The sequence below is a fragment of the Lepisosteus oculatus genome, unplaced genomic scaffold, assembly GCF_040954835.1.
Source record: "Lepisosteus oculatus isolate fLepOcu1 unplaced genomic scaffold, fLepOcu1.hap2 HAP2_SCAFFOLD_41, whole genome shotgun sequence".
NCBI lineage: Eukaryota > Metazoa > Chordata > Actinopteri > Semionotiformes > Lepisosteidae > Lepisosteus > Lepisosteus oculatus.
In genome coordinates this window covers 967,203-993,447 of record NW_027167945.1, presented here as the reverse complement: position 1 = coordinate 993,447, position 26,245 = coordinate 967,203, and positions in this window count along the sequence as shown.

The window sequence follows — 26,245 nt, the reverse complement described above, 5'->3', positions numbered from 1 at the left end:
GACACCTGTACAGTGATGCCAACACAGTGCTCTGAGCTCCTTCTTTGAGTTAAATCCTAGCATCTGCATTTTTTACAAGTTGTTGCTATGGCAGAGCATGACCAGAGCATAACAGAAACCACCCATTTTCTAACCGCTTCATCCAATTCAGGGTCAGGGGGTCAGGGGGTCGCGGGGCACGGGGGAGCCAGAGCCTCAGAAAGTAATAAGCAGGAGATACCTGGGACTGGATGGTAGTCCAATGCAGGGAAGACACAGACACTCACCAATTATCCCAGAAGCCAATTAACCTACCAGTAGTTCTTTGAACTGTGGGAGGAAGCCGGAGCACCCAAAGCAAACTCATGCAAACATGGGGAGAACATACAAGCTCCATACAGATAGCACCCCAGGTCCAGAAGTGTACCCAGGGCCTCAGCACTGTGAGCTAGCAATGCTAAACGCTGGGCTACTGTGCATGCTAATTTCTAGGCATCAGGTGATCAATCAGGTAGTGTTTCTCAGATAAAAGGACACCAGTTATTTAGTATGAGATTCAAATTGACCTCAGAACAAAATATAACTTATGTTATATAACTTATATAGAACTTACTACAGCATAACTGTCTTATTTGGCTCTTGTAGAAAATATTAACAGCATGCCTATTAAACATACAGTATCTAGCAATCAGCAATCAAAATAAAAACATTTCCAAACATGGAAACTGCCCAGTTAATGAAGCATTTCAAAGACATTAATCTATTCAATAATTACAGTTTTAAGTAGATAACAGATTTATATTCAGATTACGAAAGCATCATAACAACTGCTGCTTGTGTAAGGAATCCATGAATACCACTGTACATGAGAATTCCACACCTATTTGTAATCAATACACAAAATCCTATTGAATTTCAGGTACTTGTTTATTCAGCATTGCTTGACTCCGCGGACTCCTTGTTGTTTCAATATTCTAGCAATAGGACTAATCGCCAATACAGTGCCGTTGTAATCTATTCCTTCTGCCAGCAGAGGACGGTATTCGCACAGCCAGTTCAGGATAAGATACGGTCCTCGCAGTTCACAGTACAACTGGCCAAAGCCGTATTCGGAATATGCTCTCGATAACCTCGTTTAGTTTAAGTACGGCCATATTTCATATCAACCCACAGATGCATTGCATAAACACTAGAATTCTGGTTGTACTTAAATTGACCTTATACGTTTTGGATTATGTTTAACCTTCTTCAATTTCTTCAACCATATTTTGAGATGATTACGTTTACAGAAGCAAATATTATTCAGTGCTTTTTCTTCACTCCTTTAATCAAACCCACATTTCTATAAGGAGGGCCATTGTGAAACTCCCCAAAGTGAGCTGAATTAATCTTTCATTCTTCACACCTGCGAAGTCATTCCTTCATTGTGTAATATGAAGGCCTTTCATTATTCACGTATACTACAACATCTGAAAATAATGGGTCTTGAAATAGTTGAATGAAAGAAAATCCTGAATAACTCCTCCAAATGCGTGTTACACTTTCATCAAGTACACACACTTTGAATGTGATGAACTATAAAAAGTTATTTTAACCATACCCAATGGAGCTCAGGAGTGCGATTGCATACACAATCATGTTTTCAGTGTTTGGACATCAGCCGTACATCAGAACAATCATTTCACTAACACAGCTCCGTCTTGAGTGACTTCCCTCCAAGAACACAAAGTCACTTTCCCTTAGCAATTATTGCATGGACTTTGATTATCTGCCTTCTGCATCAAGCCCTGTATTATATACGGTACAAAGCCAAGCTTTGGGATAGTGCTTTGTTTGGATCCTTGTCTTGATCCTTTTGGATCCCAGGCTGCTCATTTGCAAATGAGTTTTGACATTAATTATAGTGACTATAGCAATGAGCTGGCACTGTGGTTCACAGAGCTGGGGTCCTGGGTTCAATTCCTGGGGTGCAGTCTGGATGGAATTGTATGTTCTCCCTTCATTTGTGTGGATTTCTTCCAGGTGCTCCAGTTTCTTCCCACAGTCCAAAGACATACAGTACTAGTAGGTTAAGGTGGAACTACAGTCCCAATTTTGCAGACACAAAATTATTTAATTTCAGTCACAAAATAAAATCATTGACATTATAGAAAAACTTTACAAACTCAAAATTGAGCACAAAATCATGAATTTTGTGAAAGGACTGTAAGTTACGCCATGTTGTAACAAATTCGCATTCAAGTTCCACACAAATTGCGATGTGATGCAGCCCTTCCTGCTCACTAATCACTGTAATGACTAATGCAATGTGATGTAGGAGAGAAAGGGTATAGGTTATGCAGCAAACATTTCACTGCAAAAAACGTTCCATTCCAAGGTTCTTTATGCAGAGTTAACAATGTAGTATTATTTATTGGCAAAAACGTAAAAAAGTTGAGAGTTATATTTCCATTGGATTAAACGAGATGTATTCACAAGCCTGCTCCTTTACAATGTCATAGGGCCACAACAGATTATAGGAAGTTTTGCTGCCTCGTTCTGAATCGCAGAACATGGTAATTCTTTAACCTTGAAATGTAGTCTATTTTGTGATGTAATGATGCAATGTCCCTTTACTGAGAGCCAGCAATCAACGGATGTGTCTGATCGTGAATGGTTTTCCCTGTTGTTTGTTGTATTACTTGGTGTTGCATTTTAAGCTGTGCATGAGGCAGGACCCGGAGGCTGCTGCTTCTGCTGGTGCTTCTGCTGGGATTGAGGAAGAGCTGAGCGCCATGTAAGGCAAAGACACTGCGTTCCACTTTATCAGGTGCCTGGAGTGTAAGAGCTGCAGATAATATTGAGTCACATTAATCCCAACATATTTCAAATATTATGAAAATTAAATAAATTAAATCAAATAACTTTCATTAAAAAAATCAATCACTCTTTACCTTGCTTTTTCAGTTGTTTTTAAGGAAAATTGATGCCGAGAATGTGTGAATACTGCTTTTTGATGGTTCCAAGACCAATGTGACCTGTTCTATTGCCTGCTAATTGTACGTTCCAGGTTGAAAAATTATTTTTAGGAGGTCAAGGTGTATGAATGATAAGAGAAAAACTGAAATAACCACAGCTACGCAAACACCAGTCCACCAAAAAAAAATCATTTAATTAAAATAAGGTAACATTTTTTTTTCATCATCATACGGATGAACTGTGCTAAATGTGTTTCTAAAAAGAAAAAGCAGGACGTGAGTCGTGAGCCAAGATCATGACTCTTTTGCTCTTCTTCACATCAATTTTCATCTGCGAGGAGGAGGAGGAGGGCGGCTCCTGATGTGCTGACACTTGGGGATGTGCCTCTGTGCCGGCCTGGGGGCAAAGCGCCGGCCGCAGTGAGGGCAGGGCACGTAGTCGGAGTTTGGATTCGCGGGGGGCTGGGGCAGGTTCACAACTTTCCCTCCTTGCGTGATCACCTGCTGCACCTCCCTGGCCTGTTTGATGCTCCGAATGAAATCCTCGTGCTTCTGCCTCCAGTTGTTCTTTCTCAGCTGGGAACAGGAAATGAAACCAATAAAACAGCTTCCAGAAAAAGTCCAGACTAGCACTGCGTACACAGTCTGGTCGCAAACCATTCACAAGGCAAGAAAATATCAATACAGTAATAACGTAGCTTTCTGGGGCCACCTTTCAGGTCATTGGGTAGAGAGTACAATTTACGTAGTTATGGTTTTGTTTCCTGTGAGTGCTATTTGCTTGATATGTAGATTTTTACAACAGAATTCGGAAGCCACTAAGACACATTTATTCTGTCTGGCAAATGTGCCGTTGCGGCAGTTTTTCAGAAGAGTACTTCATAAAACACTTATTTATTGTCTACATTGATTTATAAGCTGAGTCTGACTCTAGGAGAAAAAAAGGGAAGCTTGGAAAGAGTTTAAGGATAGCCCTTACCACGATTGGCGGTTTAACCTTCTTCTTATGGATGTATGTCTCCAGTTCTGTTCCCTTGGCCCTGTGCTTGAAAGAGTCAAAAACCTTCCTCTTTGAATTCTGAAGCTTCTTGCAGATCTTGCTGTGTTTCTCCAGCCTCTCTACAGCAAACTTCCCATGACACAGTTCACAGGGCACCAGCTGAGGGTTTCCACTCTGGCTATTCTCATATGGAAATTGCTCAGCGGTAGGGCACATCAGACTTGTAGGGGACAAATATCTGTTTTCCACTGACAGAGTTTGTTCATCCAGACATGTGGTGTTATTTCTGAAGTGGCCCTGCGCGGCCTGTGCCGCTGACACGTCGCTTTCAGGGAGCCTTGCTTTCTTGAGATACTTTCTCCTTCCACAGGGGACGTCTTCTAGCCCACGGCTGCAAGGGCTCACTTGACGTCTCTCCTGATGGGAAAGCGCAGAGGGAAAGTGCGATTCTGCGCATCCGCCATCTTCCATTGGAGAACCATAATCAAGGTTGTCTCCTCTGATAGGAAGGACTTTCCTTGGAGTGAAGGCTTTTTGCTTCTCCATTCTGCAGGTCAGAAGAGGCACGGCCTTAGAGCGGTGGTTGGCCCATGGTCCTCTGGGGCAAAGCTCGCTCTGCCTCGCCTCTATTTTCCCTTCCGGCCACCTCTCTGGAGTCTTCCATCTCTCTCGGAACCATCCTCAGCTCCTCCTGAGCTCTGAAGAGCTTCGCCTGCATCATGGCCTCCTTCTGGCGAATCTCGTCCTTCATCATGGCCTCCTTCCGGCGCATCTCATCCTGCAGGCTGGCCTCCCTCCGGCGATGCTCCTCCTTCAGCGCGGCCTCTGCCTCGGCCACTTTTCGTAGCTCCTCTTGCAACTGAAAGTGCTCCTTCCCATTGGCATGAGAAGGGCATTGCCCTGGAGGGGTCGCCACCATGGGGAGGACAGTCCTGTCCTTAGGTTTGCGTACTCTTGAGCCCCTCCTGCCCTGCCTCTCGCAGGGCCTCTCATGACCATCCTGAGGCGGGGTGGGGGCAAACAAGGAATCACTCTGTGCGTCCGGGCGGTCCACAGCCCGAACCTCACCAGGGCCGGAGACTTTCCTGTTACCCATAGGCTTCAGGGGGTAAGACCGATCATACCCCACAATGTTCTTCTCGGGGCCCTGTTGGGCTTGGAAGCGATAGCTGTTCCCCATCTTCTTCTCCGCAGCGTATTTGACATATTGGAAACATTTTCTCATCTTCTGTAGAGCTGCCTCCTGCCGCCGATTGTACATGGCGATCATTTTTTTCTCCTTTTCCTGCATCAGTTTCTCTTGGAAGGTGTCCTTCAGAAGCTGTATCTTGGGAGGCGGGCAGTACGTGGAGATCAGATCCTGTTGCCTTAAGGGCGCGGGTCGATTCGAGTCTGTGTCCTTCGGGGAGGGGGACAGAGCACCAGGCTTAGGACTGGGCTCCATTGGCAAATGAGATACGAGCTTTGTTTCCCAGGTATCTGGAAAAGGCAAAAATGGCAAATAAATGATATCCTGCACAGTCTAGTATGGTCTAATAGAAAAGAATAAAAAAAAACAATTCAGGAAATACACAACTTTTTAATATTAAACCTAATGGTGTTGAATGCTGCATGCTGACTCAGTAGGAGACAGATCCTAAACATAAACATTATAATAAACATTTGTTTCCCAAATAACATTCTCAATGTTCAGAATGCTTAAAGTCATGAGCTTTTTTAAAAATGTTTAACTGAAACCTGGAAATGTTTCAAATTTCAAAGCTTGTATTATATCTATGATATAAATGTTTTTTTATATAAAATTAACCCATTATGCAACAGGGGTTTGAGCAAAAGTCACTGTGAATAAGGGAATTTATCAATATTAATTAGCCGTTTCACTACATTATAGATAGCTGAAGGATTATGATACAGTATATCGATTTCGCTACAAATTGACAAGCATATTTGATGACACTTACCAAACAAGTTTTAAACAGCGGAGAAATAGTTCACCACGACGATAGCAATGCAATGTTTGACTGCATCTCCCTATGTGATATATCTGTATTTGGGTATATACAGATCACGTAATTCAGGGAGCACTGTTACGTCAGGTCACCAACCATTATTACGACGCTCATATGTCATAGAGCTCCTTAGGATGTTTGTATAATCTTTATCCAAATTTTCATATGGCCGCAGTTACGGCGTTTATTTTACAGTTAATGTAACAGGGTGTCATTATATTTTTCTGTCTTTATGGTGGCAGACCACTTAAATAAATCTGAGTAGGCGGTTTCTACAAGTGGGTCAGATAAAATATTAAATATACAGTAAAAGCTCACACCTATTCATACCCTTTATGTACTGTATATCTACAATTACGTATACTACGTATACAGTTATCGTATACTATAATACGATAACTACCATTGCAAAATGTCTCCCTTTTGATTTGAAGTGGTTCTTTTAAATAAGTAAATTGCAATCACTTAGCCTACATCTGAGCTCCTAATTCATCGCGACGACGGACTGAGACTCCAGTCGGATTTGTGAGAAGGGGTGTGCCTGTTTTAAAACCGATTCATACGTCTTAAACACATGGACATAGATAGCAGTCTGTGTTATATAATTTATCTTTTTATTTTATTTAAATTTAAGTATCACATACACATTTTCAAAGTAACTGTACCCCTTTTAATTATGATCCCCATCGCTCACAGCTCCGAAGGTGAGACGAGGGCTACTTCAGATGGGATTTCCAATATTTCTCTCTTAGCTTGTATACCGGTGGAAAGGAGAGGGGTCTTAAAACGTGTTGATAGTAAGATTGGAATGTATTTGCAGTCTAGATATAGTTTTTTTAATGTTCGGAGCCGCCACAGATTCATTTTCTTACGACTGCTTTTCTGGATGACAATGACAATGCAAACGATGGTGTTAAGGCGAGGCTGTGCCTTAAGGCTCCTCTGCTTACAATATTCAGCGCGTAAATCGCAAACGAGCGCCTTCCCTTACGATGAAAATGCAGAAAATAAGACCACGAGATTTAAACCTACGGCTTACAAATTTATGCGTAAACACTAAAACCGTATCTTTAGCAAAACTGGCGAGACAATGTGTTTTATCATTTAAAAAAGTACTGGAAAATAATTAAAGGTTATCACGATAAACAGAGGTTACTGATCTACTACTGTACGCTGTGACCAAAAATGAGAGTCCCCCGATCCTCGCAGCCTTCATGCTTTGGTCTTGGCCTGGCCGTTTTTTTTAAGATAATGGGGTCAAGTTAAGAAATTATGCAAGTTTCTAATCAAATCCAAGGGCGCCCCGATCTCCTAAACATCTTTAGAAGGCCGGCGGACCACACTGCACGGTCCGGGTCCGGGCCCTGACCCGGTTCTGGATAATGCCAGCTTAAAGTGAAAAATTCTACTGTACATATTATGTTTCTTATTATGGTATATATGTATAATATAGCGCGACCGCTTCACGAAGCTAGAAAGAAAGTTATCCGCCATTTTTATTTTACCTGCAATTGAATTTGCCATTAAAATCATTATTAATACCGCAGCTGCTAAATAACTTACCTAAAAGCGTTCAGATACAAAAGCACTTGAGCTGTAATGTTTGTATACTGTTGGCCCGATGACCTACTTCAAGAAGAATTGTTACATAGACCGCCAAGGACTGTCATCACACTTTACGTCATAAAGCGCTTTAAAACTTTAGACAAGTTCAACACCTCATATTTTGTACTGTTTATCATGGTAAAAGCAACTCAAAGCAATTCTAAAAATGATCGAAAGGTAAAAATACAAGCTTATACGAGCTGTCGTTTTAACATTTATAACATATATTTAAACAAAACATATATAATCTATTTTAATAAAATAGAAAAGTGTTCTTAGTCTTCACTTAAAAGCTGTTAGAAGCTGCCTTTCTGACAAGAGAGTTCTGTGAGTTCCACAGTCTCAGTGCATTAAAGTCAAAACCAGTTGCTTTTTATTTCCTGTTTTACGACAGAGCAAGGAGGGTGTCCACAGACCACTGTGCACCTGCAGGCTGATATGGGGGGTAAAAAGTCTAGAAGTTAGTAAATAAGATTTTAACATATGTTCTAAAACAAACCGGACACCTGTACAGTGATGCCAACACAGTGATCTGAGCTCCTTCTTTGAGTTAAATCCTAGCATCTGCATTTTTTACAAGTTGTTGCTATGGCAGAGCATGACCAGAGCATAACAGAAACCACCCATTTTCTAACCGCTTCATCCAATTCAGGGTCAGGGGGTCAGGGGGTCGCGGGGCACGGGGGAGCCAGAGCCTCAGAAAGTAATAAGCAGGAGATACCTGGGACTGGATGGTAGTCCAATGCAGGGAAGACACAGACACTCACCAATTATCCCAGAAGCCAATTAACCTACCAGTAGTTCTTTGAACTGTGGGAGGAAGCCGGAGCACCCAAAGCAAACTCATGCAAACATGGGGAGAACATACAAGCTCCATACAGATAGCACCCCAGGTCCAGAAGTGTACCCAGGGCCTCAGCACTGTGAGCTAGCAATGCTAAACGCTGGGCTACTGTGCATGCTAATTTCTAGGCATCAGGTGATCAATCAGGTAGTGTTTCTCAGATAAAAGGACACCAGTTATTTAGTATGAGATTCAAATTGACCTCAGAACAAAATATAACTTATGTTATATAACTTATATAGAACTTACTACAGCATAACTGTCTTATTTGGCTCTTGTAGAAAATATTAACAGCATGCCTATTAAACATACAGTATCTAGCAATCAGCAATCAAAATAAAAACATTTCCAAACATGGAAACTGCCCAGTTAATGAAGCATTTCAAAGACATTAATCTATTCAATAATTACAGTTTTAAGTAGATAACAGATTTATATTCAGATTACGAAAGCATCATAACAACTGCTGCTTGTGTAAGGAATCCATGAATACCACTGTACATGAGAATTCCACACCTATTTGTAATCAATACACAAAATCCTATTGAATTTCAGGTACTTGTTTATTCAGCATTGCTTGACTCCGCGGACTCCTTGTTGTTTCAATATTCTAGCAATAGGACTAATCGCCAATACAGTGCCGTTGTAATCTATTCCTTCTGCCAGCAGAGGACGGTATTCGCACAGCCAGTTCAGGATAAGATACGGTCCTCGCAGTTCACAGTACAACTGGCCAAAGCCGTATTCGGAATATGCTCTCGATAACCTCGTTTAGTTTAAGTACGGCCATATTTCATATCAACCCACAGATGCATTGCATAAACACTAGAATTCTGGTTGTACTTAAATTGACCTTATACGTTTTGGATTATGTTTAACCTTCTTCAATTTCTTCAACCATATTTTGAGATGATTACGTTTACAGAAGCAAATATTATTCAGTGCTTTTTCTTCACTCCTTTAATCAAACCCACATTTCTATAAGGAGGGCCATTGTGAAACTCCCCAAAGTGAGCTGAATTAATCTTTTATTCTTCACACCTGCGAAGTCATTCCTACATTGTGTAATATGAAGGCCTTTCATTATTCACGTATACTACAACATCTGAAAATAATGGGTCTTGAAATAGTTGAATGAAAGAAAATCCTGAATAACTCCTCCAAATGCGTGTTACACTTTCATCAAGTACACACACTTTGAATGTGATGAACTATAAAAAGTTATTTTAACCATACCCAATGGAGCTCAGGAGTGCGATTGCATACACAATCATGTTTTCAGTGTTTGGACATCAGCCGTACATCAGAACAATCATTTCACTAACACAGCTCCATGTTGAGTGACTTCCCTCCAAGAACACAAAGTCACTTTCCCTTAGCAATTATTGCATGGACTTTGATTATCTGCCTTCTGCATCAAGCCCTGTATTATATACGGTACAAAGCCAAGCTTTGGGATAGTGCTTTGTTTGGATCCTTGTCTTGATCCTTTTGGATCCCAGGCTGCTCATTTGCAAATGAGTTTTGACATTAATTATAGTGACTATAGCAATGAGCTGGCACTGTGGTTCACAGATCTGGGGTCCTGGGTTCAATTCCTGGGGTGCAGTCTGGATGGAATTGTATGTTCTCCCTTCATTTGTGTGGATTTCTTCCAGGTGCTCCAGTTTCTTCCCACAGTCCAAAGACATACAGTACTAGTAGGTTAAGGTGGAACTACAGTCCCAATTTTGCAGACACAAAATTATTTAATTTCAGTCACAAAATAAAATCATTGACATTTTAGAAAAACTTTACAAACTCAAAATTGAGCACAAAATCATGAATTTTGTGAAAGGACTGTAAGTTACGCCATGTTGTAACAAATTCGCATTCAAGTTCCACACAAATTGCGATGTGATGCAGCCCTTCCTGCTCACTAATCACTCTAATGACTAATGCAATGTGATGTAGGAGAGAAAGGGTATAGGTTATGCAGCAAACATTTCACTGCAAAAAACGTTCCATTCCAAGGTTCTTTATGCAGAGTTAACAATGTAGTATTATTTATTGGCAAAAACGTAAAAAAGTTGAGAGTTATATTTCCATTGGATTAAACGAGATGTATTCACAAGCCTGCTCCTTTACAATGTCATAGGGCCACAACAGATTATAGGAAATTTTGCTGCCTCGTTCTGAAACACAGAACATGGTAATTCTTTAACCTTGAAATGTAGTCTATTTTGTGATGTAATGATGCAATGTCCCTTTACTGAGAGCCAGCAATCAACGGATGTGTCTGATCGTGAATGGTTTTCCCTGTTGTTTGTTGTATTACTTGGTGTTGCATTTTAAGCTGTGCATGAGGCAGGACCCGGAGGCTGCTGCTTCTGCTGGTGCTTCTGCTGGGATTGAGGAAGAGCTGAGCGCCATGTAAGGCAAAGACACTGCGTTCCACTTTATCAGGTGCCTGGAGTGTAAGAGCTGCAGATAATATGGAGTCACATTAATCCCAACATATTTCAAATATTATGAAAATTAAATAAATTAAATCAAATAACTTTCATTAAAAAAATCAATCACTCTTTACCTTGCTTTTTCAGTTGTTTTTAAGGAAAATTGATGCCGAGAATGTGTGAATACTGCTTTTTGATGGTTCCAAGACCAATGTGACCTGTTCTATTGCCTGCTAATTGTACGTTCCAGGTTGAAAAATTATTTTTAGGAGGTCAAGGTGTATGAATGATAAGAGAAAAACTGAAATAACCACAGCTACGCAAACACCAGTCCACCAAAAAAAAATCATTTAATTAAAATAAGGTAACATTTTTTTTTCATCATCATACGGATGAACTGTCCTAAATGTGTTTCTAAAAAGAAAAAGCAGGACGTGAGTCGTGAGCCAAGATCATGACTCTTTTGCTCTTCTTCACATCAGTTTTCATCTGCGAGGAGGAGGAGGAGGGCGGCTCCTGATGTGCTGACACTTGGGGAAGTGCCTCTGTGCCGGCCTGGGGGCAAAGCGCCGGCCGCAGTGAGGGCAGGGCACGTAGTCGGGGTTTGGATTCGCGGGGGGCTGGGGCAGGTTCACAACTTTCCCTCCTTGCGTGATCACCTGCTGCACCTCCCTGGCCTGTTTGATGCTCCGAATGAAATCCTCGTGCTTCTGCCTCCAGTTGTTCTTTCTCAGCTGGGAACAGGAAATGAAACCAATAAAACAGCTTCCAGAAAAAGTCCAGACTAGCACTGCGTACACAGTCTGGTCGCAAACCATTCACAAGGCAAGAAAATATCAATACAGTAATAACGTAGCTTTCTGGGGCTACCTTTCAGGTCATTGGGTAGAGAGTACAATTTACGTAGTTATGGTTTTGTTTCCTGTGAGTGCTATTTGCTTGATATGTAGATTTTTACAACAGAATTCAGAAGTCACTAAGACACATTTATTCTGTCTGGCAAATGTGCCTTTGCGGCAGTTTTTCAGAAGAGTACTTCATAAAACACTTATTTATTGTTTACATTGATTTATAAGCTGAGTCTGACTCTAGGAGAAAAAAAGGGAAGCTTGGAAAGAGTTTAAGGATAGCCCTTACCACGATTGGCGGTTTAACCTTCTTCTTATGGATGTATGTCTCCAGTTCTGTTCCCTTGGCCCTGTGCTTGAAAGAGTCAAAAACCTTCCTCTTTGAATTCTGAAGCTTCTTGCAGATCTTGCTGTGTTTCTCCAGCCTCTCTACAGCAAACTTCCCGTGACACAGTTCACAGGGCACCAGCTGAGGGTTTCCACTCTGGCTATTCTCATATGGAAATTGCTCAGCGGTAGGGCACATCAGACTTGTAGGGGACAAATATCTGTTTTCCACTGACAGAGTTTGTTCATCCAGACATGTGGTGTTATTTCTGAAGTGGCCCTGCGCGGCCTGTGCCACTGACACGTCGCTTTCAGGGAGCCTTGCTTTCTTGAGATACTTTCTCCTTCCACAGGGGACGTCTTCTAGCCCACGGCTGCAAGGGCTCACTTGACGTCTCTCCTGATGGGAAAGCGCAGAGGGAAAGTGCGATTCTGCGCATCCGCCATCTTCCATTGGAGAACCATAATCAAGGTTGTCTCCTCTGATAGGAAGGGCTTTCCTTGGAGTGAAGGCTTTTTGCTTCTCCATTCTGCAGGTCAGAAGAGGCACGGCCTTAGAGCGGTGGTTGGCCCATGGTCCTCTGGGGCAAAGCTCGCTCTGCCTCGCCTCTATTTTCCCTTCCGGCCACCTCTCTGGAGTCTTCCATCTCTCTCGGAACCATCCTCAGCTCCTCCTGAGCTCTGAAGAGCTTCGCCTGCATCATGGCCTCCTTCTGGCGAATCTCGTCCTTCATCATGGCCTCCTTCCGGCGCATCTCATCCTGCAGGCTGGCCTCCCTCCGGCGATGCTCCTCCTTCAGCGCGGCCTCTGCCTCGGCCACTTTTCGTAGCTCCTCTTGCAACTGAAAGTGCTCCTTCCCATTGGCATGAGAAGGGCATTGCCCTGGAGGGGTCGCCACCATGGGGAGGACAGTCCTGTCCTTAGGTTTGCGTACTCTTGAGCCCCTCCTGCCCGGCCTCTCGCAGGGCCTCTCATGACCATCCTGAGGCGGGGTGGGGGCAAACAAGGAATCACTCTGTGCGTCCGGGCGGTCCACAGCCCGAACCTCACCAGGGCCGGAGACTTTCCTGTTACCCATAGGCTTCAGGGGGTAAGACCGATCATACCCCACAATGTTCTTCTCGGGGCCCTGTTGGGCTTGGAAGCGATAGCTGTTCCCCATCTTCTTCTCTGCAGCGTATTTGACATATTGGAAACATTTTCTCATCTTCTGTAGAGCTGCCTCCTGCCGCCGATTGTACATGGCGATCATTTTTTTCTCCTTTTCCTGCATCAGTTTCTCTTGGAAGGTGTCCTTCAGAAGCTGTATCTTGGGAGGCGGGCAGTACGTGGAGATCAGATCTCTGATGACTCAAAACTTCCTTCATCTTAACTGTGACAAGACTGAAGTCATGCTTATTGGTACCCCCCATCAACTTCGTAAAGCCAGTCCTGTAACCCTGTCTGTAGATGGCTCTGTACTTGAGCTCCAATCAAAATTGAAAAACCTTGGGGTTATATTCGATTCTGGCTTAACATTCGACCCACATGTACAGCATACTGTCAAAACATCTTTTTTTCACCTTAGAAATATCGCAAGACTACGCCCTATGCTATCATTAACTGTGGCTGAAAAGCTGATCAACATATTTGTATTCTCTCGAATTGACTACTGCAATGCTCTGCTCCCTGGGGTATCTAAATCTACTCTGAACAAGCTGCAGTATGTCCAAAATTCAGCAGCCAGAATCCTGACCAGATCTAGTGCAAGTGTTCACATTACTCCTTTCCTGGAGTCCTTGCACTGGTTTCCGGTCAAATTCCGCGTAGACTTTAAAATCCTCATGCTCACCTACAAGGCTTTACATGGCTTGGCACCTCAATACCTGTCTGAACTTTTATCGCCCTACTCCCCACCTCGCAACCTCCGCTCTTCAAATTCTGCCCTCCTTACTGTCCCCCAAGCCCGTCTACATTGTATGGGCGACAGGGCCTTCTCCTGCTATGCCCCCAAGCTCTGGAACTCCTTGCCCAAGGATATTAGAGAGTCACCTTCTCTAAACTCCTTCAAATCCAGACTCAAAACCCTCCTTTTCAGAAAAGCCTTTACTTAACTGCTTCCATTCTTCACCCCTCTGCTCTTCTTAATACCATCTTCCACGGTCTCCTCTATTGTTATTGTTGTATTGTTGTAATTATAATTGTGTCCTGTCTTGTGAAACTTTCTTATTTATTGTTGTAGTCTTCTTATTTATTGTTATTGTCATCCTGTAAAGCGCTTTGAGAAGCCACCTTTAAAGGCGCTATATAAAATAAAGTTTATTATTATTATTATTATTATTATTATTATTATTATTATTATCCTGTTGCCTTAAGGGCGCGGGTCGATTCGAGTCTGTGTCCTTCGGGGAGGGGGACAGAGCACCAGGCTTAGGACTGGGCTCCATTGGCAAATGAGATATGAGCTTTGTTTCCCAGATATCTGGAAAAGGCAAAAATGGCAAATAAATGATATCCTGCACAGTCTAGTATGGTCTAATAGAAAAGAATAAAAAAAAACAATTCAGGAAATACACAACTTTTTAATATTAAACCTAATGGTGTTGAATGCTGCATGCTGACTCAGTAGGAGACAGATCCTAAACATAAACATTATAATAAACATTTGTTTCCCAAATAACATTCTCAATGTTCAGAATGCTTAAAGTCATGAGCTTTTTTAAAAATGTTTAACTGAAACCTGGAAATGTGCTATTTCATTTCAAAGCTTGTATTATATCTATGATATAAATGGTTTTTTATATAAAATTAACCCATTATGCAACAGGGGTTTGAGCAAAAGTCACTGTGAATAAGGGAATTTATCAATATTAATTAGCCGTTTCACTACATTATAGATAGCTGAAGGATTATGATACAGTATATCGATTTCGCTACAAATTGACAAGCATATTTGATGACACTTACCAAACAAGTTTTAAACAGCGGAGAAATAGTTCACCACGACGATAGCAATGCAATGTTTGACTGCATCTCCCTATGTGATATATCTGTATTTGGGTATATACAGATCACGTAATTCAGGGAGCACTGTTACGTCAGGTCACCAACCATTATTACGACGCTCATATGTCATAGAGCTCCTTAGGATGTTTGTATAATCTTTATCCAAATTTTCATATGGCCGCAGTTACGGCGTTTATTTTACAGTTAATGTAACAGGGTGTCATTATATTTTTCTGTCTTTATGGTGGCAGACCACTTAAATAAATCTGAGTAGGCGGTTTCTACAAGTGGGTCAGATAAAATATTAAATATACAGTAAAAGCTCACACCTATTCATACCCTTTATGTACTGTATATCTACAATTACGTATACTACGTATACAGTTATCGTATACTATAATACGATAACTACCATTACAAAATGTCTCCCTTTTGATTTGAAGTGGTTCTTTTAAATAAGTAAATTGCAATCACTTAGCCTACATCTGAGCTCCTAATTCATCGCGACGACGGACTGAGACTCCAGTCGGATTTGTGAGAAGGGGTGTGCCTGTTTTAAAACCGATTCATACGTCTTAAACACATGGACATAGATAGCAGTCTGTGTTATATAATTTATCTTTTTATTTTATTTAAATTTAAGTATCACATACACATTTTCAAAGTAACTGTACCCCTTTTAATTATGATCCCCATCGCTCACAGCTCCGAAGGTGAGACGAGGGCTACTTCAGATGGGATTTCCAATATTTCTCTCTTAGCTTGTATACCGGTGGAAAGGAGAGGGGTCTTAAAACGTGTTGATAGTAAGATTGGGATGTATTTGCAGTCTAGATATAGTTTTTTTAATGTTCGGAGCCGCCACAGATTCATTTTCTTACGACTGCTTTTCTGGATGACAATGACAATGCAAACGATGGTGTTAAGGCGAGGCTGTGCCTTAAGGCTCCTCTGCTTACAATATTCAGCGCGTAAATCGCAAACGAGCGCCTTCCCTTACGATGAAAATGCAGAAAATAAGACCACGAGATTTAAACCTACGGCTTACAAATTTATGCGTAAACACTAAAACCGTATCTTTAGCAAAACTGGCGAGACAATGTGTTTTATCATTTAAAAAAGTACTGGAAAATAATTAAAGGTTATCACGATAAACAGAGGTTACTGATCTACTACTGTACGCTGTGACCAAAAATGAGAGTCCCCCGATCCTCGCAGCCTTCATGCTTTGGTCTTGGCCTGGCCGTTTTTTTTAAGATAATGGGGTCAAGTTAAGAAATTATGCAAGTTTCTAATCAAATCCAAGGGCGCCCCGATCTCCTAAACATCTTTAGAAGGCCGACGGACCACACTGCACGGTCCGGGTCCGGGCCCTGACCCGGTTCTGGATAATGCCAGCTTAAAGTGAAAAATTCTACTGTACATATTATGTTTCTTATTATGGTATATATGTCTAATATAGCGCGACCGCTTCACGAAGCTAGAAAGAAAGTTATCCGCCATTTTTATTTTACCTGCAATTGAATTTGCCATTAAAATCATTATTAATACCGCAGCTGCTAAATAACTTACCTAAAAGCGTTCAGATACAAAAGCACTTGAGCCGTAATGTTTGTATACTGTTGGCCCGATGACCTACTTCAAGAAGAATTGTTACATAGACCGCCAAGGACTGTCATCACACTTTACGTCATAAAGCGCTTTAAAACTTTAGACAAGTTCAACACCTCATATTTTGTACTGTTTATCATGGTAAAAGCAACTCAAAGCAATTCTAAAAATGATCGAAAGGTAAAAATACAAGCTTATACGAGCTGTCGTTTTAACATTTATAACATATATTTAAACAAAACATATATAATCTATTTTAATAAAATAGAAAAGTGTTCTTAGTCTTCACTTAAAAGCTGTTAGAAGCTGCCTTTCTGACAAGAGAGTTCTGTGAGTTCCACAGTCTCAGTGCATTAAAGTCAAAACCAGTTGCTTTTTATTTCCTCTTTTACGACAGAGCAAGGAGGGTGTCCACAGACCACTGTGCACCTGCAGACTGATATGGGGGGTAAAAAGTCTAGAAGTTAGTAAATAAGATTTTAACATATGTTCTAAAACACACCGGACACCTGTACAGTGATGCCAACACAGTGATCTGAGCTCCTTCTTTGAGTTAAATCCTAGCATCTGCATTTTTTACAAGTTGTTGCTATGGCAGAGCATGACCAGAGCATAACAGAAACCACCCATTTTCTAACCGCTTCATCCAATTCAGGGTCAGGGGGTCAGGGGGTCGCGGGGCACGGGGGAGCCAGAGCCTCAGAAAGTAATAAGCAGGAGATACCTGGGACTGGATGGTAGTCCAATGCAGGGAAGACACAGACACTCACCAATTATCCCAGAAGCCAATTAACCTACCAGTAGTTCTTTGAACTGTGGGAGGAAGCCGGAGCACCCAAAGCAAACTCATGCAAACATGGGGAGAACATACAAGCTCCATACAGATAGCACCCCAGGTCCAGAAGTGTACCCAGGGCCTCAGCACTGTGAGCTAGCAATGCTAAACGCTGGGCTACTGTGCATGCTAATTTCTAGGCATCAGGTGATCAATCAGGTAGTGTTTCTCAGATAAAAGGACACCAGTTATTTAGTATGAGATTCAAATTGACCTCAGAACAAAATATAACTTATGTTATATAACTTATATAGAACTTACTACAGCATAACTGTCTTATTTGGCTCTTGTAGAAAATATTAACAGCATGCCTATTAAACATACAGTATCTAGCAATCAGCAATCAAAATAAAAACATTTCCAAACATGGAAACTGCCCAGTTAATGAAGCATTTCAAAGACATTAATCTATTCAATAATTACAGTTTTAAGTAGATAACAGATTTATATTCAGATTACGAAAGCATCATAACAACTGCTGCTTGTGTAAGGAATCCATGAATACCACTGTACATGAGAATTCCACACCTATTTGCAATCAATACACAAAATCCTATTGAATTTCAGGTACTTGTTTATTCAGCATTGCTTGACTCCGCGGACTCCTTGTTGTTTCAATATTCTAGCAATAGGACTAATCGCCAATACAGTGCCGTTGTAATCTATTCCTTCTGCCAGCAGAGGACGGTATTCGCACAGCCAGTTCAGGATAAGATACGGTCCTTGCAGTTCACAGTACAACTGGCCAAAGCCGTATTCGGAATATGCTCTCGATAACCTCGTTTAGTTTAAGTACGGCCATATTTCATATCAACCCACAGATGCATTGCATAAACACTAGAATTCTGGTTGTACTTAAATTGACCTTATACGTTTTGGATTATGTTTAACCTTCTTCAATTTCTTCAACCATATTTTGAGATGATTACGTTTACAGAAGCAAATATTATTCAGTGCTTTTTCTTCACTCCTTTAATCAAACCCACATTTCTATAAAGAGGGCCATTGTGAAACTCCCCAAAGTGAGCTGAATTAATCTTTTATTCTTCACACCTGCGAAGTCATTCCTTCATTGTGTAATATGAAGGCCTTTCATTATTCAAGTATACTACAACATCTGAAAATAATGGGTCTTGAAATAGTTGAATGAAAGAAAATCCTGAATAACTCCTCCAAATGCGTGTTACACTTTCATCAAGTACACACACTTTGAATGTGATGAACTATAAAAAGTTATTTTAACCATACCCAATGGAGCTCAGGAGTGCGATTGCATACACAATCATGTTTTCAGTGTTTGGACATCAGCCGTACATCAGAACAATCATTTCACTAACACAGCTCCGTGTTGAGTGACTTCCCTCCAAGAACACAAAGTCACTTTCCCTTAGCAATTATTGCATGGACTTTGATTATCTGCCTTCTGCATCAAGCCCTGTATTATATACGGTACAAAGCCAAGCTTTGGGATAGTGCTTTGTTTGGATCCTTGTCTTGATCCTTTTGGATCCCAGGCTGCTCATTTGCAAATGAGTTTTGACATTAATTATAGTGACTATAGCAATGAGGTGGCACTGTGGTTCACAGATCTGGGGTCCTGGGTTCAATTCCTGGGGTGCAGTCTGGATGGAATTGTATGTTCTCCCTTCATTTGTGTGGATTTCTTCCAGGTGCTCCAGTTTCTTCCCACAGTCCAAAGACATACAGTACTAGTAGGTTAAGGTGGAACTACAGTCCCAATTTTGCAGACACAAAAGTATTTAATTTCAGTCACAAAATAAAATCATTGACATTATAGAAAAACTTTACAAACTCAAAATTGAGCACAAAATCATGAATTTTGTGAAAGGACTGTAAGTTACGCCATGTTGTAACAAATTCACATTCAAGTTCCACACAAATTGCGATGTGATGCAGCCCTTCCTGCTCACTAATCACTGTAATGACTAATGCAATGTGATGTAGGAGAGAAAGGGTATAGGTTATGCAGCAAACATTTCACTGCAAAAAACGTTCCATTCCAAGGTTCTTTATGCAGAGTTAACAATGTAGTATTATTTATTGGCAAAAACGTAAAAAAGTTGAGAGCAATATTTCCATTGGATTAAACGAGATGTATTCACAAGCCTGCTCCTTTACAATGTCACAGGGCCACAACAGATTATAGGAAGTTTTGCTGCCTCGTTCTGAATCGCAGAACATGGTAATTCTTTAACCTTGAAATGTAGTCTATTTTGTGATGTAATGATGCAATGTCCCTTTACTGAGAGCCAGCAATCAACGGATGTGTCTGATCGTGAATGGTTTTCCCTGTTGTTTGTTGTATTACTTGGTGTTGCATTTTAAGCTGTGCATGAGGCAGGACCCGGAGGCTGCTGCTTCTGCTGGTGCTTCTGCTGGGATTGAGGAAGAGCTGAGCGCCATGTAAGGCAAAGACACTGCGTTCCACTTTATCAGGTGCCTGGAGTGTAAGAGCTGCAGATAATATTGAGTCACATTAATCCCAACATATTTCAAATATTATGAAAATTAAATAAATTAAATCAAATAACTTTCATTAAAAAAATCAATCACTCTTTACCTTGCTTTTTCAGTTGTTTTTAAGGAAAATTGATGCCGAGAATGTGTGAATACTGCTTTTTGATGGTTCCAAGACCAATGTGACCTGTTCTATTGCCTGCTAATTGTACGTTCCAGGTTGAAAAATTATTTTTAGGAGGTCAAGGTGTATGAATGATAAGAGAAAAACTGAAATAACCACAGCTACGCAAACACCAGTTCACCAAAATAAAATCATTTAATTAAAATAAGGTAACATTTTTTTTTCATCATCATACGGATGAACTGTGCTAAATGTGTTTCTAAAAAGAAAAAGCAGGACGTGAGACGTGAGCCAAGATCATGACTCTTTTGTTCTTCTTCACATCAGTTTTCATCTGCGAGGAGGAGGAGGAGGGCGGCTCCTGATGTGCTGACACTTGGGGATGTGCCTCTGTGCCGGCCTGGGGGCAAAGCGCCGGCCGCAGTGAGGGCAGGGCACGTAGTCGGGGTTTGGATTCGCGGGGGGCTGGGGCAGGTTCACAACTTTCCCTCCTTGCGTGATCACCTGCTGCACCTCCCTGGCCTGTTTGATGCTCCGAATGAAATCCTCGTGCTTCTGCCTCCAGTTGTTCTTTCTCAGCTGGGAACAGGAAATGAAACCAATAAAACAGCTTCCAGAAAAAGTCCAGACCAGCACTGCGTACACAGTCTGGTCGCAAACCATTCACAAGGCAAGAAAATATCAATACAGTAATAACGTAGCTTTCTGGGGCCACCTTTCAGGTCATTGGGTAGAGAGTACAATTTACGTAGTTATGGTTTTGTTTCCTGTGAGTGCTATTTGCTTGATATGTCAATTTTTACAACAGAATTCAGAAGTCACTAAGACACATTTATTCTGTCTGGCAAATGTGCCTTTGCGGCAGTTTTTCAGAAGAGTACTTCATAAAACACTTATTTATTGTCTACATTGATTTATAAGCTGAGTCTGACTCTAGGAGAAAAAAAGGGAAGCTTGGAAAGAGTTTAAGGATAGCCCTTACCACGATTGGCGGTTTAACCTTCTTCTTATGGATGTATGTCTCCAGTTCTGTTCCCTTGGCCCTGTGCTTGAAAGAGTCAAAAACCTTCCTCTTTGTATTCTGAAGCTTCTTGCAGATCTTGCTGTGTTTCTCCATCCTCTCTACAGCAAACTTCCCGTGACACAGTTCACAGGGCACCAGCTGAGGGTTTCCACTCTGGGTATTCTCATATGGAAATTGCTCAGCGGTAGGGCAGATCAGACTTGTAGGGGACAAATATCTGTTTTCCACTGACAGAGTTTGTTCATCCAGACATGTGGTGTTATTTCTGAAGTGGCCCTGCGCGGCCTGTGCCGCTGACACGTCGCTTTCAGGGAGCCTTGCTTTCTTGAGATACTTTCTCCTTCCACAGGGGACGTCTTCTAGCCCACGGCTGCAAGGGCTCACTTGACGTCTCTCCTGATGGGAAAGCGCAGAGGGAAAGTGCGATTCTGCGCATCCGCCATCTTCCATTGGAGAACCATAATCAAGGTTGTCTCCTCTGATAGGAAGGGCTTTCCTTGGAGTGAAGGCTTTTTGCTTCTCCATTCTGCAGGTCAGAAGAGGCACGGCCTTAGAGCGGTGGTTGGCCCATGGTCCTCTGGGGCAAAGCTCGCTCTGCCTCGCCTCTATTTTCCCTTCCGGCCACCTCTCTGGAGTCTTCCATCTCTCTCGGAACCATCCTCAGCTCCTCCTGAGCTCTGAAGAGCTTCGCCTGCATCATGGCCTCCTTCTGGCGAATCTCGTCCTTCATCATGGCCTCCTTCCGGCGCATCTCATCCTGCAGGCTGGCCTCCCTCCGGCGATGCTCCTCCTTCAGCGCGGCCTCTGCCTCGGCCACTTTTCGTAGCTCCTCTTGCAACTGAAAGTGCTCCTTCCCATTGGCATGAGAAGGGCATTGCCCTGGAGGGGTCGCCACCATGGGGAGGACAGTCCTGTCCTTAGGTTTGCGTACTCTTGAGCCCCTCCTGCCCGGCCTCTCGCAGGGCCTCTCATGACCATCCTGAGGCGGGGTGGGGGCAAACAAGGAATCACTCTGTGCGTCCGGGCGGTCCACAGCCCGAACCTCACCAGGGCCGGAGACTTTCCTGTTACCCATAGGCTTCAGGGGGTAAGACCGATCATACCCCACAATGTTCTTCTCGGGGCCCTGTTGGGCTTGGAAGCGATAGCTGTTCCCCATCTTCTTCTCCGCAGCGTATTTGACATATTGGAAACATTTTCTCATCTTCTGTAGAGCTGCCTCCTGCCGCCGATTGTACATGGCGATCATTTTTTTCTCCTTTTCCTGCATCAGTTTCTCTTGGAAGGTGTCCTTCAGAAGCTGTATCTTGGGAGGCGGGCAGTACGTGGAGATCAGATCCTGTTGCCTTAAGGGCGCGGGTCGATTCGAGTCTGTGTCCTTCGGGGAGGGGGACAGAGCACCAGGCTTAGGACTGGGCTCCATTGGCAAATGAGATATGAGCTTTGTTTCCCAGGTATCTGGAAAAGGCAAAAATGGCAAATAAATGATATCCTGCACAGTCTAGTATGGTCTAATAGAAAAGAATAAAAAAAAACAATTCAGGAAATACACAACTTTTTAATATTAAACCTAATGGTGTTGAATGCTGCATGCTGACTCAGTAGGAGACAGATCCTAAACATAAACATTATAATAAACATTTGTTTCCCAAATAACATTCTCAATGTTCAGAATGCTTAAAGTCATGAGCTTTTTTAAAAATGTTTAACTGAAACCTGGAAATGTGCTATTTCATTTCAAAGCTTGTATTATATCTATGATATAAATGTTTTTTTATATAAAATTAACCCATTATGCAACAGGAGTTTGAGCAAAAGTCACTGTGAATAAGGGAATTGATCAATATTAATTAGCCGTTTCACTACATTATAGATAGCTGAAGGATTATGATACAGTATATCGATTTCGCTACAAATTGACAAGCATATTTGATGACACTTACCAAACAAGTTTTAAACAGCGGAGAAATAGTTCACCACGACGATAGCAATGCAATGTTTGACTGCATCTCCCTATGTGATATATCTTTATTTGGGTATATACAGATCACGTATTTCAGGGAGCACTGTTACGTCAGGTCACCAATCATTTTATCTTTTTATTTTATTTAAATTTAAGTATCACATACACATTTTCAAAGTAACTGTACCCCTTTTAATTATGATCCCCATCGCTCACAGCTCCGAAGGTGAGACGAGGGCTACTTCAGATGGGATTTCCAATATTTCTCTCTTAGCTTGTATACCGGTGGAAAGGAGAGGGGTCTTAAAACGTGTTGATAGTAAGATTGGGATGTATTTGCAGTCTAGATATAGTTTTTTTAATGTTCGGAGCCGCCACAGATTCATTTTCTTACGACTGCTTTTCTGGATGACAATGACAATGCAAACGATGGTGTTAAGGCGAGGCTGTGCCTTAAGGCTCCTCTGCTTACAATATTCAGCGCGTAAATCGCAAACGAGCGCCTTCCCTTACGATGAAAATGCAGAAAATAAGACCACGAGATTTAAACCTACGGCTTACAAATTTATGCGTAAACACTAAAACACTAAAACCGTATCTTTAGCAAAACTGGCGAGACAATGTGTTTTATCATTTAAAAAAGTACTGGAAAATAATTAAAGGTTATCACGATAAACAGAGGTTACTGATCTACTACTGTACGCTGTGACCAAAAATGAGAGTCCCCCGATCCTCGCAGCCTTCATGCTTTGGTCTTGGCCTGGCCGTTTTTTTTAAGATAATGGGGTCAAGTTAAGAAATTATGCAAGTTTCTAATCAAATCCAAGGGCGCCTCGATCTCCTAAACATCTTTAGAAGGCCGGCGGACCACACTGCACGGTCCGGGTCCGGGCCCTGACCCGGTTCTGGATAATGCCAGCTTAAAGTGAAAAATTCTACTGTACATATTATGTTTCTTATTATGGTATATATGTATAATATAGCGCGACCGCTTCACGAAGCTAGAAAGAAAGTTATCCGCCATTTTTATTTTACCTGCAATTGAATTTGCCATTAAAATCATTATTAATACCGCAGCTGCTAAATAACTTACCTAAAAGCGTTCAGATACAAAAGCACTTGAGCTGTAATGTTTGTATACTGTTGGCCCGATGACCTACTTCAAGAAGAATTGTTACATAGACCGCCAAGGACTGTCATCACACTTTACGTCATAAAGCGCTTTAAAACTTTAGACAAGTTCAACACCTCATATTTTGTACTGTTTATCATGGTAAAAGCAACTCAAAGCAATTATAAAAATGATCGAAAGGTAAAAATACAAGCTTATACGAGCTGTCGTTTTAACATTTATAACATATATTTAAACAAAACATATATAATCTATTTTAATAAAATAGAAAAGTGTTCTTAGTCTTCACTTAAAAGCTGTTAGAAGCTGCCTTTCTGACAAGAGATTTCTGTGAGTTCCACAGTCTCAGTGCATTAAAGTCAAAACCAGTTGCTTTTTATTTCCTGTTTTACGACAGAGCAAGGAGGGTGTCCACAGACCACTGTGCACCTGCAGACTGATATGGGGGGTAAAAAGTCTAGAAGTTAGTAAATAAGATTTTAGCACATGTTCTAAAACAAACCGGACACCTGTACAGTGATGCCAACACAGTGCTCTGAGCTCCTTCTTTGAGTTAAATCCTAGCATCTGCATTTTTTACAAGTTGTTGCTATGGCAGAGCATGACCAGAGCATAACAGAAACCAACCATTTTCTAACCGCTTCATCCAATTCAGGGTCAGGGGGTCAGGGGGTCGCGGGGCACGGGGGAGCCAGAGCCTCAGAAAGTAATAAGCAGGAGATACCTGGGACTGGATGGTAGTCCAATGCAGGGAAGACACAGACACTCACCAATTATCCCAGAAGCCAATTAACCTACCAGTAGTTCTTTGAAGTGTGGGAGGAAGCCGGAGCACCCAAAGCAAACTCATGCAAACATGGGGAGAACATACAAGCTCCATACAGATAGCACCCCAGGTCCAGAAGTGTACCCAGGGCCTCAGCACTGTGAGCTAGCAATGCTAAACACTGGGCTACTGTGCATGCTAATTTCTAGGCATCAGGTGATCAATCAGGTAGTGTTTCTCAGATAAAAGGACACCAGTAATTTAGTATGAGATTCAAATTGACCTCAGAACAAAATATAACTTATGTTATATAACTTATATAGAACTTACTACAGCATAACTGTCTTATTTGTAGAAAATATTAACAGCATGCCTATTAAACATACAGTATCTAGCAATCAGCAATCAAAATAAAAACATTTCCAAACATGGAAACTGCCCAGTTAATGAAGCATTTCAAAGACATTAATCTATTCAATAATTACAGTTTCAAGTAGATAACAGATTTATATTCAGATTACGAAAGTATCATAACAACGGCTGCTTGTGTAAGGAATCCATGAATACCACTGTACATGAGAAATTCACACCTATTTGTAATCAATACACAAAATCCTATTGAATTTCAGGTACTTGTTTATTCTGCATTGCTTGACTCCGCGGACTCCTTGTTGTTTCAATATTCTAGCAATAGGACTAATCGCCAATACAGTGCCGTTGTAATCTATTCCTTCTGCCAGCAGAGGACGGTATTTGCACAGTCAGTTCAGGATAAGATACGGTCCTCTCAGTTCACAGTACAACTGGCCACAGCCGTACTCGGAATATGCTCTCGATAACCTCGTTTAGTTTAAGAACGGCCGTATTTCATATCAACCCACAGATGCATTGCATAAACACTAGAATTCTGGGTGTATTTAAATTGACCTTATACGTTTTGGATTATGTTTAACCTTCTTCAATTTCTTTAACCATATTTTGAGATGATTACGTTTACAGAAGCAAATATTATTCAGTGCTTTTTCTTCACTCCTTTAATCAAACCCACATTTCTTTAAAGGGCCATTGTGAAACTCCCCAAAGTGAGCTGAATTAATCTTTTATTCTTCACACCTGCGAAGTCATTCCTTCATTGTGTAATATGAAGGCCTTTCATTATTCACGTATACTACAACATCTGAAAATAATGGGTCTTGAAATAGTTGAATGAAAGAAAATCCTGAATAACTCCTCCAAATGCGTGTTACACTTTCATCAGGTACACACACTTTGAATGTGATGAACTATAAAAAGTTATTTTAACCATACCCAATGGAGCTCGG